A 16,164-nucleotide genomic window follows, 5' to 3' on the forward strand; every position below is an offset into this window, starting at 1 on the left:
GGCGCGGCCTCGGGAGAAAGGTTGTCGTGAAAAGGCACCCAAACAGGGCAAAATGCTGCTCAGCACTTCGGGGTGAGGAAGAAAAGGTGTGAGAAACAGCTATGCAAACGCCAAGGTGACAGTCAGAGCGGTTGTACCAAGGGGATTAGAGCTTTGGAGGGCCAGCTGGCACAAGGGGAGGAGAAGGAGGTGCAGGAGGAAGAGAAGGAGGAAGAGAAGGAGGAGCAGGAGGAGGAGAAAGAGTAGGAGGTCTTCCAGCCACCAGAAACCATTTCTTAATGCAGCGCAGCCCGTGCGAGAGACCACACCGGAGGAGGTCAATGTGTCCTGAGGGAAGCTGCAGCCCCCAGAGAGCAAGCGCAAGAGCGTGCAGGGCACCGTGCATGGGCAAAGCAAGCTGTCCTCCACTGCCTTCTGCTCTAGCAGCTTTGCAGTCTCTTTTCAGAATATGTCCCATCAGAAGAGCCCCTGCAGCGTCTGGGCCTTTGAGTCCTGTTGTTACGTTGCTGTACCCTCTTGGAGGCTCTGGAAACTCAGGTAACTTTGGCCCAGCATCTTCAGTGCTATGTGTGCCTTTAAGCCATGAAAGGCAAGGTTAGCCCCTCACGCAGCCCTGCTGAAAGAGCTGGGCACACAAGCAGCTGACTTGTAGCACCGAGAAAAAATGAAGGCACCTTGACGGAAGCATGCAGGAGACGTCAGTGCCACAGCACTTCAAGCCCCATAGGCACAGTCACGATGTGCAGGCCACTCGTATTCTCACATCCCCTGCAAAGAGCAGGAACAGTCCACCTTGTGAAATGCGCCAACACGCCCTCCACCAAAGCTGATCGCTAAACCCTTTCCACTCCCCAGACTCACAGTTGCAGGCCCACTTGACTATGCATGATATGCTGTGGAACACCTGCTACCAAGCGGCCGGTCAGATCATGAACACTGCAGCAGGCGCAGCTGCTGCTTCTGCTGCTAGCGCAGCTCCACAGAGCCGTGTCTGCAGCTCTTCCAAGCCACCAGCTGGAGGCGCTGGGCATACACCGCGTGGCAGGGCGGGGAAAGGGCCCTTTGTGAAGGGCAGGACTAAACTGCTGAGTGGCTCTCCCAGAGGTGGGATGGGCCAGGACAGGCAATGCCTCCCACCCACCCGCAGCGGCGGGCACCATTTTGTTTCAGTCCGCATTCCACAGTGAGCAGCCGCCATTTTGTGAAAGGACCCAACCCACCTGTTTTTGTACCGCTCTCTGATTGGCTTAGTGGCGTTTCTTATTAAAACCCTGTTGTCTGCTCAGGCCTGCCTCTGATTGGGTGCCTGCTTCCAGACTGGGAAGTGCTCAGATGTAGGTGTACATACACTTCTAGAGACCCGTACCGGCTCTATGCCCAGGTGCTGGCACCGGGGGCTGCCGGTGGCCTCTGAGTAAACGCCAGTTTTGGCCCAATGCTGACACTGCCGGTACCAGCGGCACTGCCGCAATGCATGGCAGAGCCTAGCAGCCAAGTAGGCGTGGCCTCGGGAGAAAGGTTGTCGTGAAAAGGCACCCAAACAGGGCAAAATGCTGCTCAGCACTTCGGGGTGAGGAAGAAAAGGTGTGAGAAACAGCTATGCAAACACCAAGGTGACAGTCAGAGCGGTTGTACCAAGGGGATTAGAGCTTTGGAGGGCCAGCTGGCACAAGGGGAGGAGAAGGAGGTGCAGGAGGAAGAGAAGGAGGAGCAGGAGGAGGAGCAGGAGGAGGAGAAAGAGTAGGAGGTCTTCCAGCCACCAGAAACCATTTCTTAATGCAGCGCAGCCCGTGCGAGAGACCACGCCGGAGGAGGTCAATGTGTCCTGAGGGAAGCTGCAGCCCCCAGAGAGCAAGCGCAAGAGCGTGCAGGGCACCGTGCATGGGCAAAGCAAGCTGTCCTCCACTGCCTTCTGCTCTAGCAGCTTTGCAGTCTCTTTTCAGAATATGTCCCATCAGAAGAGCCCCTGCAGCGTCTGGGCCTTTGAGTCCTGTTGTTACGTTGCTGTACCCTCTTGGAGGCTCTGGAAACTCAGGTAACTTTGGCACACCATCTTCAATGCTATGTGTGCCTTTAAGCCATGAAAGGCAAGGTTAGCCCCTCACGCAGCCCTGCTGAAAGAGCTGGGCACACAAGCAGCTGACTTGTAGCACCGAGAAAAAATGAAGGCACCTTGACGGAAGCATGCAGGAGACGTCAGTGCCACAGCACTTCAAGCCCCATAGGCACAGTCACGATGTGCAGGCCACTCGTATTCTCACATCCCCTGCAAAAAGCAGGAACAGTCCACCTTGTTATCGTGAAATGCGCCAACACGCCCTCCACCAAAGCTGATCGCTAAACCCTTTCCACTCCCCAGACTCACAGTTGCAGGCCCACTTGACTATGCATGATATGCTGTGGAACACCTGCTACCAAGCGGCCGGTCAGATCATGAACACTGCAGCAGGCGCAGCTGCTGCTTCTGCTGCTAGCGCAGCTCCACAGAGCCGTGTCTGCAGCTCTTCCAAGCCACCAGCTGGAGGCGCTGGGCATACACCGCGTGGCAGGGCGGGGAAAGGGCCCTTTGTGAAGGGCAGGACTAAACTGCTGAGTGGCTCTCCCAGAGGTGGGATGGGCCAGGACAGGCAATGCCTCCCACCCACCCGCAGCGGCGGGCACCATTTTGTTTCAGTCCGCATTCCACAGTGAGCAGCCGCCATTTTGTGAAAGGACCCAACCCACCTGTTTTTGTACCGCTCTCTGATTGGCTTAGTGGCGTTTCTTATTAAAACCCTGTTGTCTGCTCAGGCCTGCCTCTGATTGGGTGCCTGCTTCCAGACTGGGAAGTGCTCAGATGTAGGTGTACATACACTTCTAGAGACCCGTACCGGCTCTATGCCCAGGTGCTGGCACCGGGGGCTGCCGGTGGCCTCTGAGTAAACGCCAGTTTTGGCCCAATGCTGACACTGCCGGTACCAGCGGCACTGCCGCAATGCATGGCAGAGCCTAGCAGCCAAGTAGGCGCGGCCTCGGGAGAAAGGTTGTCGTGAAAAGGCACCCAAACAGGGCAAAATGCTGCTCAGCACTTCGGGGTGAGGAAGAAAAGGTGTGAGAAACAGCTATGCAAACGCCAAGGTGACAGTCAGAGCGGTTGTACCAAGGGGATTAGAGCTTTGGAGGGCCAGCTGGCACAAGGGGAGGAGAAGGAGGTGCAGGAGGAAGAGAAGGAGGAAGAGAAGGAGGAGCAGGAGGAGGAGAAAGAGTAGGAGGTCTTCCGGCCACCAGAAACCATTTCTTAATGCAGCGCAGCCCGTGCGAGAGACCACACCGGAGGAGGTCAATGTGTCCTGAGGGAAGCTGCAGCCCCCAGAGAGCAAGCGCAAGAGCGTGCAGGGCACCGTGCATGGGCAAAGCAAGCTGTCCTCCACTGCCTTCTGCTCTAGCAGCTTTGCAGTCTCTTTTCAGAATATGTCCCATCAGAAGAGCCCCTGCAGCGTCTGGGCCTTTGAGTCCTGTTGTTACGTTGCTGTACCCTCTTGGAGGCTCTGGAAACTCAGGTAACTTTGGCCCAGCATCTTCAGTGCTATGTGTGCCTTTAAGCCATGAAAGGCAAGGTTAGCCCCTCACGCAGCCCTGCTGAAAGAGCTGGGCACACAAGCAGCTGACTTGTAGCACCGAGAAAAAATGAAGGCACCTTGACGGAAGCATGCAGGAGACGTCAGTGCCACAGCACTTCAAGCCCCATAGGCACAGTCACGATGTGCAGGCCACTCGTATTCTCACATCCCCTGCAAAGAGCAGGAACAGTCCACCTTGTGAAATGCGCCAACACGCCCTCCACCAAAGCTGATCGCTAAACCCTTTCCACTCCCCAGACTCACAGTTGCAGGCCCACTTGACTATGCATGATATGCTGTGGAACACCTGCTACCAAGCGGCCGGTCAGATCATGAACACTGCAGCAGGCGCAGCTGCTGCTTCTGCTGCTAGCGCAGCTCCACAGAGCCGTGTCTGCAGCTCTTCCAAGCCACCAGCTGGAGGCGCTGGGCATACACCGCGTGGCAGGGCGGGGAAAGGGCCCTTTGTGAAGGGCAGGACTAAACTGCTGAGTGGCTCTCCCAGAGGTGGGATGGGCCAGGACAGGCAATGCCTCCCACCCACCCGCAGCGGCGGGCACCATTTTGTTTCAGTCCGCATTCCACAGTGAGCAGCCGCCATTTTGTGAAAGGACCCAACCCACCTGTTTTTGTACCGCTCTCTGATTGGCTTAGTGGCGTTTCTTATTAAAACCCTGTTGTCTGCTCAGGCCTGCCTCTGATTGGGTGCCTGCTTCCAGACTGGGAAGTGCTCAGATGTAGGTGTACATACACTTCTAGAGACCCGTACCGGCTCTATGCCCAGGTGCTGGCACCGGGGGCTGCCGGTGGCCTCTGAGTAAACACCAGTTTTGGCCCAATGCTGACACTGCCGGTACCAGCGGCACTGCTGCAATGCATGGCAGAGCCTAGCAGCCAAGTAGGCGTGGCCTCGGGAGAAAGGTTGTCGTGAAAAGGCACCCAAACAGGGCAAAATGCTGCTCAGCACTTCGGGGTGAGGAAGAAAAGGTGTGAGAAACAGCTATGCAAACGCCAAGGTGACAGTCAGAGCGGTTGTACCAAGGGGATTAGAGCTTTGGAGGGCCAGCTGGCACAAGGGTAGGAGAAGGAGGTGCAGGAGGAAGAGAAGGAGGAGCAGGAGGAGGAGCAGGAGGAGGAGAAAGAGTAGGAGGTCTTCCAGCCACCAGAAACCATTTCTTAATGCAGCGCAGCCCGTGCGAGAGACCACGCCGGAGGAGGTCAATGTGTCCTGAGGGAAGCTGCAGCCCCCAGAGAGCAAGCGCAAGAGCGTGCAGGGCACCGTGCATGGGCAAAGCAAGCTGTCCTCCACTGCCTTCTGCTCTAGCAGCTTTGCAGTCTCTTTTCAGAATATGTCCCATCAGAAGAGCCCCTGCAGCGTCTGGGCCTTTGAGTCTTGTTGTTACATTGCTGTACCCTCTTGGAGGCTCTGGAAACTCAGGTAACTTTGGCCCGGCATCTTCAGTGCTATGTGTGGCTTTAAGCCATGAAAGGCAAGGTTAGCCCCTCACGCAGCCCTGCTGAAAGAGCTGGGCACACAAGCAGCTGACTTGTAGCACCGAGAAAAAATGAAGGCACCTTGACGGAAGCATGCAGGAGACGTCAGTGCCACAGCACTTCAAGCCCCATAGGCACAGTCACGATGTGCAGGCCACTCGTATTCTCACATCCCCTGCAAAGAGCAGGAACAGTCCACCTTGTTATCGTGAAATGCGCCAACACGCCCTCCACCAAAGCTGATCGCTAAACCCTTTCCACTCCCCAGACTCACAGTTGCAGGCCCACTTGACTATGCATGATATGCTGTGGAACACCTGCTACCAAGCGGCCGGTCAGATCATGAACACTGCAGCAGGCGCAGCTGCTGCTTCTGCTGCTAGCGCAGCTCCACAGAGCCGTGTCTGCAGCTCTTCCAAGCCACCAGCTGGAGGCGCTGGGCATACACCGCGTGGCAGGATGGGGAAAGGGCCCTTTGTGAAGGGCAGGACTAAACTGCTGAGTGGCTCTCCCAGAGGTGGGATGACCAGGACAGGCAATGCCTCCCACCCACCCACAGCGGCGGGCACCATTTTGTTTCAGTCCGCATTCCACAGTGAGCAGCCGCCATTTTGTGAAAGGACCCAACCCACCTGTTTTTGTACCGCTCTCTGATTGGCTTAGTGGCGTTTCTTATTAAAACCCTGTTGTCTGCTCAGGCCTGCCTCTGATTGGGTGCCTGCTTCCAGACTGGGAAGTGCTCAGATGTAGGTGTACATACACTTCTAGAGACCCGTACCGGCTCTATGCCCAGGTGCTGGCACCGGGGGCTGCCGGTGGCCTCTGAGTAAACGCCAGTTTTGGCCCAATGCTGACACTGCCGGTACCAGCGGCACTGCCGCAATGCATGGCAGAGCCTAGCAGCCAAGTAGGCGCGGCCTCGGGAGAAAGGTTGTCGTGAAAAGGCACCCAAACAGGGCAAAATGCTGCTCAGCACTTCGGGGTGAGGAAGAAAAGGTGTGAGAAACAGCTATGCAAACGCCAAGGTGACAGTCAGAGCGGTTGTACCAAGGGGATTAGAGCTTTGGAGGGCCAGCTGGCACAAGGGGAGGAGAAGGAGGTGCAGGAGGAAGAGAAGGAGGAAGAGAAGGAGGAGCAGGAGGAGGAGAAAGAGTAGGAGGTCTTCCAGCCACCAGAAACCATTTCTTAATGCAGCGCAGCCCGTGCGAGAGACCACGCCGGAGGAGGTCAATGTGTCCTGAGGGAAGCTGCAGCCCCCAGAGAGCAAGCGCAAGAGCGTGCAGGGCACCGTGCATGGGCAAAGCAAGCTGTCCTCCACTGCCTTCTGCTCTAGCAGCTTTGCAGTCTCTTTTCAGAATATGTCCCATCAGAAGAGCCCCTGCAGCGTCTGGGCCTTTGAGTCTTGTTGTTACATTGCTGTACCCTCTTGGAGGCTCTGGAAACTCAGGTAACTTTGGCCCGGCATCTTCAGTGCTATGTGTGGCTTTAAGCCATGAAAGGCAAGGTTAGCCCCTCACGCAGCCCTGCTGAAAGAGCTGGGCACACAAGCAGCTGACTTGTAGCACCGAGAAAAAATGAAGGCACCTTGACGGAAGCATGCAGGAGACGTCAGTGCCACAGCACTTCAAGCCCCATAGGCACAGTCACGATGTGCAGGCCACTCGTATTCTCACATCCCCTGCAAAGAGCAGGAACAGTCCACCTTGTTATCGTGAAATGCGCCAACACGCCCTCCACCAAAGCTGATCGCTAAACCCTTTCCACTCCCCAGACTCACAGTTGCAGGCCCACTTGACTATGCATGATATGCTGTGGAACACCTGCTACCAAGCGGCCGGTCAGATCATGAACACTGCAGCAGGCGCAGCTGCTGCTTCTGCTGCTAGCGCAGCTCCACAGAGCCGTGTCTGCAGCTCTTCCAAGCCACCAGCTGGAGGCGCTGGGCATACACCGCGTGGCAGGGCGGGGAAAGGGCCCTTTGTGAAGGGCAGGACTAAACTGCTGAGTGGCTCTCCCAGAGGTGGGATGGGCCAGGACAGGCAATGCCTCCCACCCACCCGCAGCGGCGGGCACCATTTTGTTTCAGTCCGCATTCCACAGTGAGCAGCCGCCATTTTGTGAAAGGACCCAACCCACCTGTTTTTGTACCGCTCTCTGATTGGCTTAGTGGTGTTTCTTATTAAAACCCTGTTGTCTGCTCAGGCCTGCCTCTGATTGGGTGCCTGCTTCCAGACTGGGAAGTGCTCAGATGTAGGTGTACATACACTTCTAGAGACCCGTACCGGCTCTATGCCCAGGTGCTGGCACCGGGGGCTGCCGGTGGCCTCTGAGTAAACGCCAGTTTTGGCCCAATGCTGACACTGCCGGTACCAGCGGCACTGCCGCAATGCATGGCAGAGCCTAGCAGCCAAGTAGGCGTGGCCTCGGGAGAAAGGTTGTCGTGAAAAGGCACCCAAACAGGGCAAAATGCTGCTCAGCACTTCGGGGTGAGGAAGAAAAGGTGTGAGAAACAGCTATGCAAACGCCAAGGTGACAGTCAGAGCGGTTGTACCAAGGGGATTAGAGCTTTGGAGGGCCAGCTGGCACAAGGGGAGGAGAAGGAGGTGCAGGAGGAAGAGAAGGAGGAGCAGGAGGAGGAGCAGGAGGAGGAGAAAGAGTAGGAGGTCTTCCGGCCACCAGAAACCATTTCTTAATGCAGCGCAGCCCGTGCGAGAGACCACGCCGGAGGAGGTCAATGTGTCCTGAGGGAAGCTGCAGCCCCCAGAGAGCAAGCGCAAGAGCGTGCAGGGCACCGTGCATGGGCAAAGCAAGCTGTCCTCCACTGCCTTCTGCTCTAGCAGCTTTGCAGTCTCTTTTCAGAATATGTCCCATCAGAAGAGCCCCTGCAGCGTCTGGGCCTTTGAGTCCTGTTGTTACGTTGCTGTACCCTCTTGGAGGCTCTGGAAACTCAGGTAACTTTGGCCCAGCATCTTCAGTGCTATGTGTGCCTTTAAGCCATGAAAGGCAAGGTTAGCCCCTCATGCAGCCCTGCTGAAAGAGCTGGGCACACAAGCAGCTGACTTGTAGCACCGAGAAAAAATGAAGGCACCTTGACGGAAGCATGCAGGAGACGTCAGTGCCACAGCACTTCAAGCCCCATAGGCACAGTCACGATGTGCAGGCCACTCGTATTCTCACATCCCCTGCAAAGAGCAGGAACAGTCCACCTTGTGAAATGCGCCAACACGCCCTCCACCAAAGCTGATCGCTAAACCCTTTCCACTCCCCAGACTCACAGTTGCAGGCCCACTTGACTATGCATGATATGCTGTGGAACACCTGCTACCAAGCGGCCGGTCAGATCATGAACACTGCAGCAGGCGCAGCTGCTGCTTCTGCTGCTAGCGCAGCTCCACAGAGCCGTGTCTGCAGCTCTTCCAAGCCACCAGCTGGAGGCGCTGGGCATACACCGCGTGGCAGGGCGGGGAAAGGGCCCTTTGTGAAGGGCAGGACTAAACTGCTGAGTGGCTCTCCCAGAGGTGGGATGGGCCAGGACAGGCAATGCCTCCCACCCACCCGCAGCGGCGGGCACCATTTTGTTTCAGTCCGCATTCCACAGTGAGCAGCCGCCATTTTGTGAAAGGACCCAACCCACCTGTTTTTGTACCGCTCTCTGATTGGCTTAGTGGTGTTTCTTATTAAAACCCTGTTGTCTGCTCAGGCCTGCCTCTGATTGGGTGCCTGCTTCCAGACTGGGAAGTGCTCAGATGTAGGTGTACATACACTTCTAGAGACCCGTACCGGCTCTATGCCCAGGTGCTGGCACCGGGGGCTGCCGGTGGCCTCTGAGTAAACGCCAGTTTTGGCCCAATGCTGACACTGCCGGTACCAGCGGCACTGCCGCAATGCATGGCAGAGCCTAGCAGCCAAGTAGGCGTGGCCTCGGGAGAAAGGTTGTCGTGAAAAGGCACCCAAACAGGGCAAAATGCTGCTCAGCACTTCGGGGTGAGGAAGAAAAGGTGTGAGAAACAGCTATGCAAACGCCAAGGTGACAGTCAGAGCGGTTGTACCAAGGGGATTAGAGCTTTGGAGGGCCAGCTGGCACAAGGGGAGGAGAAGGAGGTGCAGGAGGAAGAGAAGGAGGAGCAGGAGGAGGAGCAGGAGGAGGAGAAAGAGTAGGAGGTCTTCCGGCCACCAGAAACCATTTCTTAATGCAGCGCAGCCCGTGCGAGAGACCACGCCGGAGGAGGTCAATGTGTCCTGAGGGAAGCTGCAGCCCCCAGAGAGCAAGCGCAAGAGCGTGCAGGGCACCGTGCATGGGCAAAGCAAGCTGTCCTCCACTGCCTTCTGCTCTAGCAGCTTTGCAGTCTCTTTTCAGAATATGTCCCATCAGAAGAGCCCCTGCAGCGTCTGGGCCTTTGAGTCCTGTTGTTACGTTGCTGTACCCTCTTGGAGGCTCTGGAAACTCAGGTAACTTTGGCCCAGCATCTTCAGTGCTATGTGTGCCTTTAAGCCATGAAAGGCAAGGTTAGCCCCTCATGCAGCCCTGCTGAAAGAGCTGGGCACACAAGCAGCTGACTTGTAGCACCGAGAAAAAATGAAGGCACCTTGACGGAAGCATGCAGGAGACGTCAGTGCCACAGCACTTCAAGCCCCATAGGCACAGTCACGATGTGCAGGCCACTCGTATTCTCACATCCCCTGCAAAGAGCAGGAACAGTCCACCTTGTGAAATGCGCCAACACGCCCTCCACCAAAGCTGATCGCTAAACCCTTTCCACTCCCCAGACTCACAGTTGCAGGCCCACTTGACTATGCATGATATGCTGTGGAACACCTGCTACCAAGCGGCCGGTCAGATCATGAACACTGCAGCAGGCGCAGCTGCTGCTTCTGCTGCTAGCGCAGCTCCACAGAGCCGTGTCTGCAGCTCTTCCAAGCCACCAGCTGGAGGCGCTGGGCATACACCGCGTGGCAGGGCGGGGAAAGGGCCCTTTGTGAAGGGCAGGACTAAACTGCTGAGTGGCTCTCCCAGAGGTGGGATGGGCCAGGACAGGCAATGCCTCCCACCCACCCGCAGCGGCGGGCACCATTTTGTTTCAGTCCGCATTCCACAGTGAGCAGCCGCCATTTTGTGAAAGGACCCAACCCACCTGTTTTTGTACCGCTCTCTGATTGGCTTAGTGGTGTTTCTTATTAAAACCCTGTTGTCTGCTCAGGCCTGCCTCTGATTGGGTGCCTGCTTCCAGACTGGGAAGTGCTCAGATGTAGGTGTACATACACTTCTAGAGACCCGTACCGGCTCTATGCCCAGGTGCTGGCACCGGGGGCTGCCGGTGGCCTCTGAGTAAACGCCAGTTTTGGCCCAATGCTGACACTGCCGGTACAAGCGGCACTGCCGCAATGCATGGCAGAGCCTAGCAGCCAAGTAGGCGTGGCCTCGGGAGAAAGGTTGTCGTGAAAAGGCACCCAAACAGGGCAAAATGCTGCTCAGCACTTCGGGGTGAGGAAGAAAAGGTGTGAGAAACAGCTATGCAAACGCCAAGGTGACAGTCAGAGCGGTTGTACCAAGGGGATTAGAGCTTTGGAGGGCCAGCTGGCACAAGGGGAGGAGAAGGAGGTGCAGGAGGAAGAGAAGGAGGAGCAGGAGGAGGAGCAGGAGGAGGAGAAAGAGTAGGAGGTCTTCCGGCCACCAGAAACCATTTCTTAATGCAGCGCAGCCCGTGCGAGAGACCACGCCGGAGGAGGTCAATGTGTCCTGAGGGAAGCTGCAGCCCCCAGAGAGCAAGCGCAAGAGCGTGCAGGGCACCGTGCATGGGCAAAGCAAGCTGTCCTCCACTGCCTTCTGCTCTAGCAGCTTTGCAGTCTCTTTTCAGAATATGTCCCATCAGAAGAGCCCCTGCAGCGTCTGGGCCTTTGAGTCCTGTTGTTACGTTGCTGTACCCTCTTGGAGGCTCTGGAAACTCAGGTAACTTTGGCCCAGCATCTTCAGTGCTATGTGTGCCTTTAAGCCATGAAAGGCAAGGTTAGCCCCTCACGCAGCCCTGCTGAAAGAGCTGGGCACACAAGCAGCTGACTTGTAGCACCGAGAAAAAATGAAGGCACCTTGACGGAAGCATGCAGGAGACGTCAGTGCCACAGCACTTCAAGCCCCATAGGCACAGTCACGATGTGCAGGCCACTCGTATTCTCACATCCCCTGCAAAGAGCAGGAACAGTCCACCTTGTGAAATGCGCCAACACGCCCTCCACCAAAGCTGATCGCTAAACCCTTTCCACTCCCCAGACTCACAGTTGCAGGCCCACTTGACTATGCATGATATGCTGTGGAACACCTGCTACCAAGCGGCCGGTCAGATCATGAACACTGCAGCAGGCGCAGCTGCTGCTTCTGCTGCTAGCGCAGCTCCACAGAGCCGTGTCTGCAGCTCTTCCAAGCCACCAGCTGGAGGCGCTGGGCATACACCGCGTGGCAGGGCGGGGAAAGGGCCCTTTGTGAAGGGCAGGACTAAACTGCTGAGTGGCTCTCCCAGAGGTGGGATGGGCCAGGACAGGCAATGCCTCCCACCCACCCGCAGCGGCGGGCACCATTTTGTTTCAGTCCGCATTCCACAGTGAGCAGCCGCCATTTTGTGAAAGGACCCAACCCACCTGTTTTTGTACCGCTCTCTGATTGGCTTAGTGGCGTTTCTTATTAAAACCCTGTTGTCTGCTCAGGCCTGCCTCTGATTGGGTGCCTGCTTCCAGACTGGGAAGTGCTCAGATGTAGGTGTACATACACTTCTAGAGACCCGTACCGGCTCTATGCCCAGGTGCTGGCACCGGGGGCTGCCGGTGGCCTCTGAGTAAACGCCAGTTTTGGCCCAATGCTGACACTGCCGGTACCAGCGGCACTGCCGCAATGCATGGCAGAGCCTAGCAGCCAAGTAGGCGCGGCCTCGGGAGAAAGGTTGTCGTGAAAAGGCACCCAAACAGGGCAAAATGCTGCTCAGCACTTCGGGGTGAGGAAGAAAAGGTGTGAGAAACAGCTATGCAAACGCCAAGGTGACAGTCAGAGCGGTTGTACCAAGGGGATTAGAGCTTTGGAGGGCCAGCTGGCACAAGGGGAGGAGAAGGAGGTGCAGGAGGAAGAGAAGGAGGAGCAGGAGGAGGAGCAGGAGGAGGAGAAAGAGTAGGAGGTCTTCCGGCCACCAGAAACCATTTCTTAATGCAGCGCAGCCCGTGCGAGAGACCACGCCGGAGGAGGTCAATGTGTCCTGAGGGAAGCTGCAGCCCCCAGAGAGCAAGCGCAAGAGCGTGCAGGGCACCGTGCATGGGCAAAGCAAGCTGTCCTCCACTGCCTTCTGCTCTAGCAGCTTTGCAGTCTCTTTTCAGAACATGTCCCATCCGAAGAGCCCCTGCAGCGTCTGGGCCTTTGAGTCCTGTTGTTACGTTGCTGTACCCTCTTGGAGGCTCTGGAAACTCAGGTAACTTTGGCCCAGCATCTTCAGTGCTATGTGTGCCTTTAAGCCATGAAAGGCAAGGTTAGCCCCTCACGCAGCCCTGCTGAAAGAGCTGGGCACACAAGCAGCTGACTTGTAGCACCGAGAAAAAATGAAGGCACCTTGACGGAAGCATGCAGGAGACGTCAGTGCCACAGCACTTCAAGCCCCATAGGCACAGTCACGATGTGCAGGCCACTCGTATTCTCACATCCCCTGCAAAGAGCAGGAACAGTCCACCTTGTTATCGTGAAATGCGCCAACACGCCCTCCACCAAAGCTGATCGCTAAACCCTTTCCACTCCCCAGACTCACAGTTGCAGGCCCACTTGACTATGCATGATATGCTGTGGAACACCTGCTACCAAGCGGCCGGTCAGATCATGAACACTGCAGCAGGCGCAGCTGCTGCTTCTGCTGCTAGCGCAGCTCCACAGAGCCGTGTCTGCAGCTCTTCCAAGCCACCAGCTGGAGGCGCTGGGCATACACCGCGTGGCAGGGCGGGGAAAGGGCCCTTTGTGAAGGGCAGGACTAAACTGCTGAGTGGCTCTCCCAGAGGTGGGATGACCAGGACAGGCAATGCCTCCCACCCACCCACAGCGGCGGGCACCATTTTGTTTCAGTCCGCATTCCACAGTGAGCAGCCGCCATTTTGTGAAAGGACCCAACCCACCTGTTTTTGTACCGCTCTCTGATTGGCTTAGTGGCGTTTCTTATTAAAACCCTGTTGTCTGCTCAGGCCTGCCTCTGATTGGGTGCCTGCTTCCAGACTGGGAAGTGCTCAGATGTAGGTGTACATACACTTCTAGAGACCCGTACCGGCTCTATGCCCAGGTGCTGGCACCGGGGGCTGCCGGTGGCCTCTGAGTAAACGCCAGTTTTGGCCCAATGCTGACACTGCCGGTACCAGCGGCACTGCCGCAATGCATGGCAGAGCCTAGCAGCCAAGTAGGCGCGGCCTCGGGAGAAAGGTTGTCGTGAAAAGGCACCCAAACAGGGCAAAATGCTGCTCAGCACTTCGGGGTGAGGAAGAAAAGGTGTGAGAAACAGCTATGCAAACGCCAAGGTGACAGTCAGAGCGGTTGTACCAAGGGGATTAGAGCTTTGGAGGGCCAGCTGGCACAAGGGGAGGAGAAGGAGGTGCAGGAGGAAGAGAAGGAGGAAGAGAAGGAGGAGCAGGAGGAGGAGAAAGAGTAGGAGGTCTTCCAGCCACCAGAAACCATTTCTTAATGCAGCGCAGCCCGTGCGAGAGACCACGCCGGAGGAGGTCAATGTGTCCTGAGGGAAGCTGCAGCCCCCAGAGAGCAAGCGCAAGAGCGTGCAGGGCACCGTGCATGGGCAAAGCAAGCTGTCCTCCACTGCCTTCTGCTCTAGCAGCTTTGCAGTCTCTTTTCAGAATATGTCCCATCAGAAGAGCCCCTGCAGCGTCTGGGCCTTTGAGTCTTGTTGTTACATTGCTGTACCCTCTTGGAGGCTCTGGAAACTCAGGTAACTTTGGCCCGGCATCTTCAGTGCTATGTGTGGCTTTAAGCCATGAAAGGCAAGGTTAGCCCCTCACGCAGCCCTGCTGAAAGAGCTGGGCACACAAGCAGCTGACTTGTAGCACCGAGAAAAAATGAAGGCACCTTGACGGAAGCATGCAGGAGACGTCAGTGCCACAGCACTTCAAGCCCCATAGGCACAGTCACGATGTGCAGGCCACTCGTATTCTCACATCCCCTGCAAAGAGCAGGAACAGTCCACCTTGTTATCGTGAAATGCGCCAACACGCCCTCCACCAAAGCTGATCGCTAAACCCTTTCCACTCCCCAGACTCACAGTTGCAGGCCCACTTGACTATGCATGATATGCTGTGGAACACCTGCTACCAAGCGGCCGGTCAGATCATGAACACTGCAGCAGGCGCAGCTGCTGCTTCTGCTGCTAGCGCAGCTCCACAGAGCCGTGTCTGCAGCTCTTCCAAGCCACCAGCTGGAGGCGCTGGGCATACACCGCGTGGCAGGGCGGGGAAAGGGCCCTTTGTGAAGGGCAGGACTAAACTGCTGAGTGGCTCTCCCAGAGGTGGGATGGGCCAGGACAGGCAATGCCTCCCACCCACCCGCAGCGGCGGGCACCATTTTGTTTCAGTCCGCATTCCACAGTGAGCAGCCGCCATTTTGTGAAAGGACCCAACCCACCTGTTTTTGTACCGCTCTCTGATTGGCTTAGTGGTGTTTCTTATTAAAACCCTGTTGTCTGCTCAGGCCTGCCTCTGATTGGGTGCCTGCTTCCAGACTGGGAAGTGCTCAGATGTAGGTGTACATACACTTCTAGAGACCCGTACCGGCTCTATGCCCAGGTGCTGGCACCGGGGGCTGCCGGTGGCCTCTGAGTAAACGCCAGTTTTGGCCCAATGCTGACACTGCCGGTACCAGCGGCACTGCCGCAATGCATGGCAGAGCCTAGCAGCCAAGTAGGCGTGGCCTCGGGAGAAAGGTTGTCGTGAAAAGGCACCCAAACAGGGCAAAATGCTGCTCAGCACTTCGGGGTGAGGAAGAAAAGGTGTGAGAAACAGCTATGCAAACGCCAAGGTGACAGTCAGAGCGGTTGTACCAAGGGGATTAGAGCTTTGGAGGGCCAGCTGGCACAAGGGGAGGAGAAGGAGGTGCAGGAGGAAGAGAAGGAGGAGCAGGAGGAGGAGCAGGAGGAGGAGAAAGAGTAGGAGGTCTTCCGGCCACCAGAAACCATTTCTTAATGCAGCGCAGCCCGTGCGAGAGACCACGCCGGAGGAGGTCAATGTGTCCTGAGGGAAGCTGCAGCCCCCAGAGAGCAAGCGCAAGAGCGTGCAGGGCACCGTGCATGGGCAAAGCAAGCTGTCCTCCACTGCCTTCTGCTCTAGCAGCTTTGCAGTCTCTTTTCAGAATATGTCCCATCAGAAGAGCCCCTGCAGCGTCTGGGCCTTTGAGTCCTGTTGTTACGTTGCTGTACCCTCTTGGAGGCTCTGGAAACTCAGGTAACTTTGGCCCAGCATCTTCAGTGCTATGTGTGCCTTTAAGCCATGAAAGGCAAGGTTAGCCCCTCATGCAGCCCTGCTGAAAGAGCTGGGCACACAAGCAGCTGACTTGTAGCACCGAGAAAAAATGAAGGCACCTTGACGGAAGCATGCAGGAGACGTCAGTGCCACAGCACTTCAAGCCCCATAGGCACAGTCACGATGTGCAGGCCACTCGTATTCTCACATCCCCTGCAAAGAGCAGGAACAGTCCACCTTGTTATCGTGAAATGCGCCAACACGCCCTCCACCAAAGCTGATCGCTAAACCCTTTCCACTCCCCAGACTCACAGTTGCAGGCCCACTTGACTATGCATGATATGCTGTGGAACACCTGCTACCAAGCGGCCGGTCAGATCATGAACACTGCAGCAGGCGCAGCTGCTGCTTCTGCTGCTAGCGCAGCTCCACAGAGCCGTGTCTGCAGCTCTTCCAAGCCACCAGCTGGAGGCGCTGGGCATACACCGCGTGGCAGGGCGGGGAAAGGGCCCTTTGTGAAGGGCAGGACTAAACTGCTGAGTGGCTCTCCCAGAGGTGGGATGGGCCAGGACAGGCAATGCCTCCCACCCACCCGCAGCGG

At 56.8% G+C, this 16,164-nt stretch overlaps 2 long non-coding RNA genes across 2 annotated transcripts; both read left to right on the forward strand.

Annotated features, from left to right (window-relative positions):
* Nucleotides 1-3,273: 3,273 nt before the first annotated feature.
* On the forward strand, nt 3,274-5,510 carry LOC311427473. The gene is made up of 2 exons (XR_014687380.1): nt 3,274-3,562; nt 5,062-5,510. It is a non-coding gene; the product is annotated as an uncharacterized lncRNA (long non-coding RNA).
* Nucleotides 5,511-11,759: 6,249 nt separating this feature from the next.
* LOC311427628 lies at nt 11,760-14,514 on the forward strand. Its single transcript, XR_014687454.1, has 2 exons — nt 11,760-12,538; nt 14,042-14,514. It is a non-coding gene; the product is annotated as an uncharacterized lncRNA (long non-coding RNA).
* The last annotated feature ends 1,650 nt before the right edge of the window (nt 14,515-16,164 follow it).

The sequence above is a fragment of the Aythya ferina genome (genome assembly GCF_964211825.1).
Source record: "Aythya ferina genome assembly, chromosome: Z".
In the NCBI taxonomy this organism is placed as follows: Eukaryota; Metazoa; Chordata; class Aves; order Anseriformes; family Anatidae; genus Aythya; species Aythya ferina.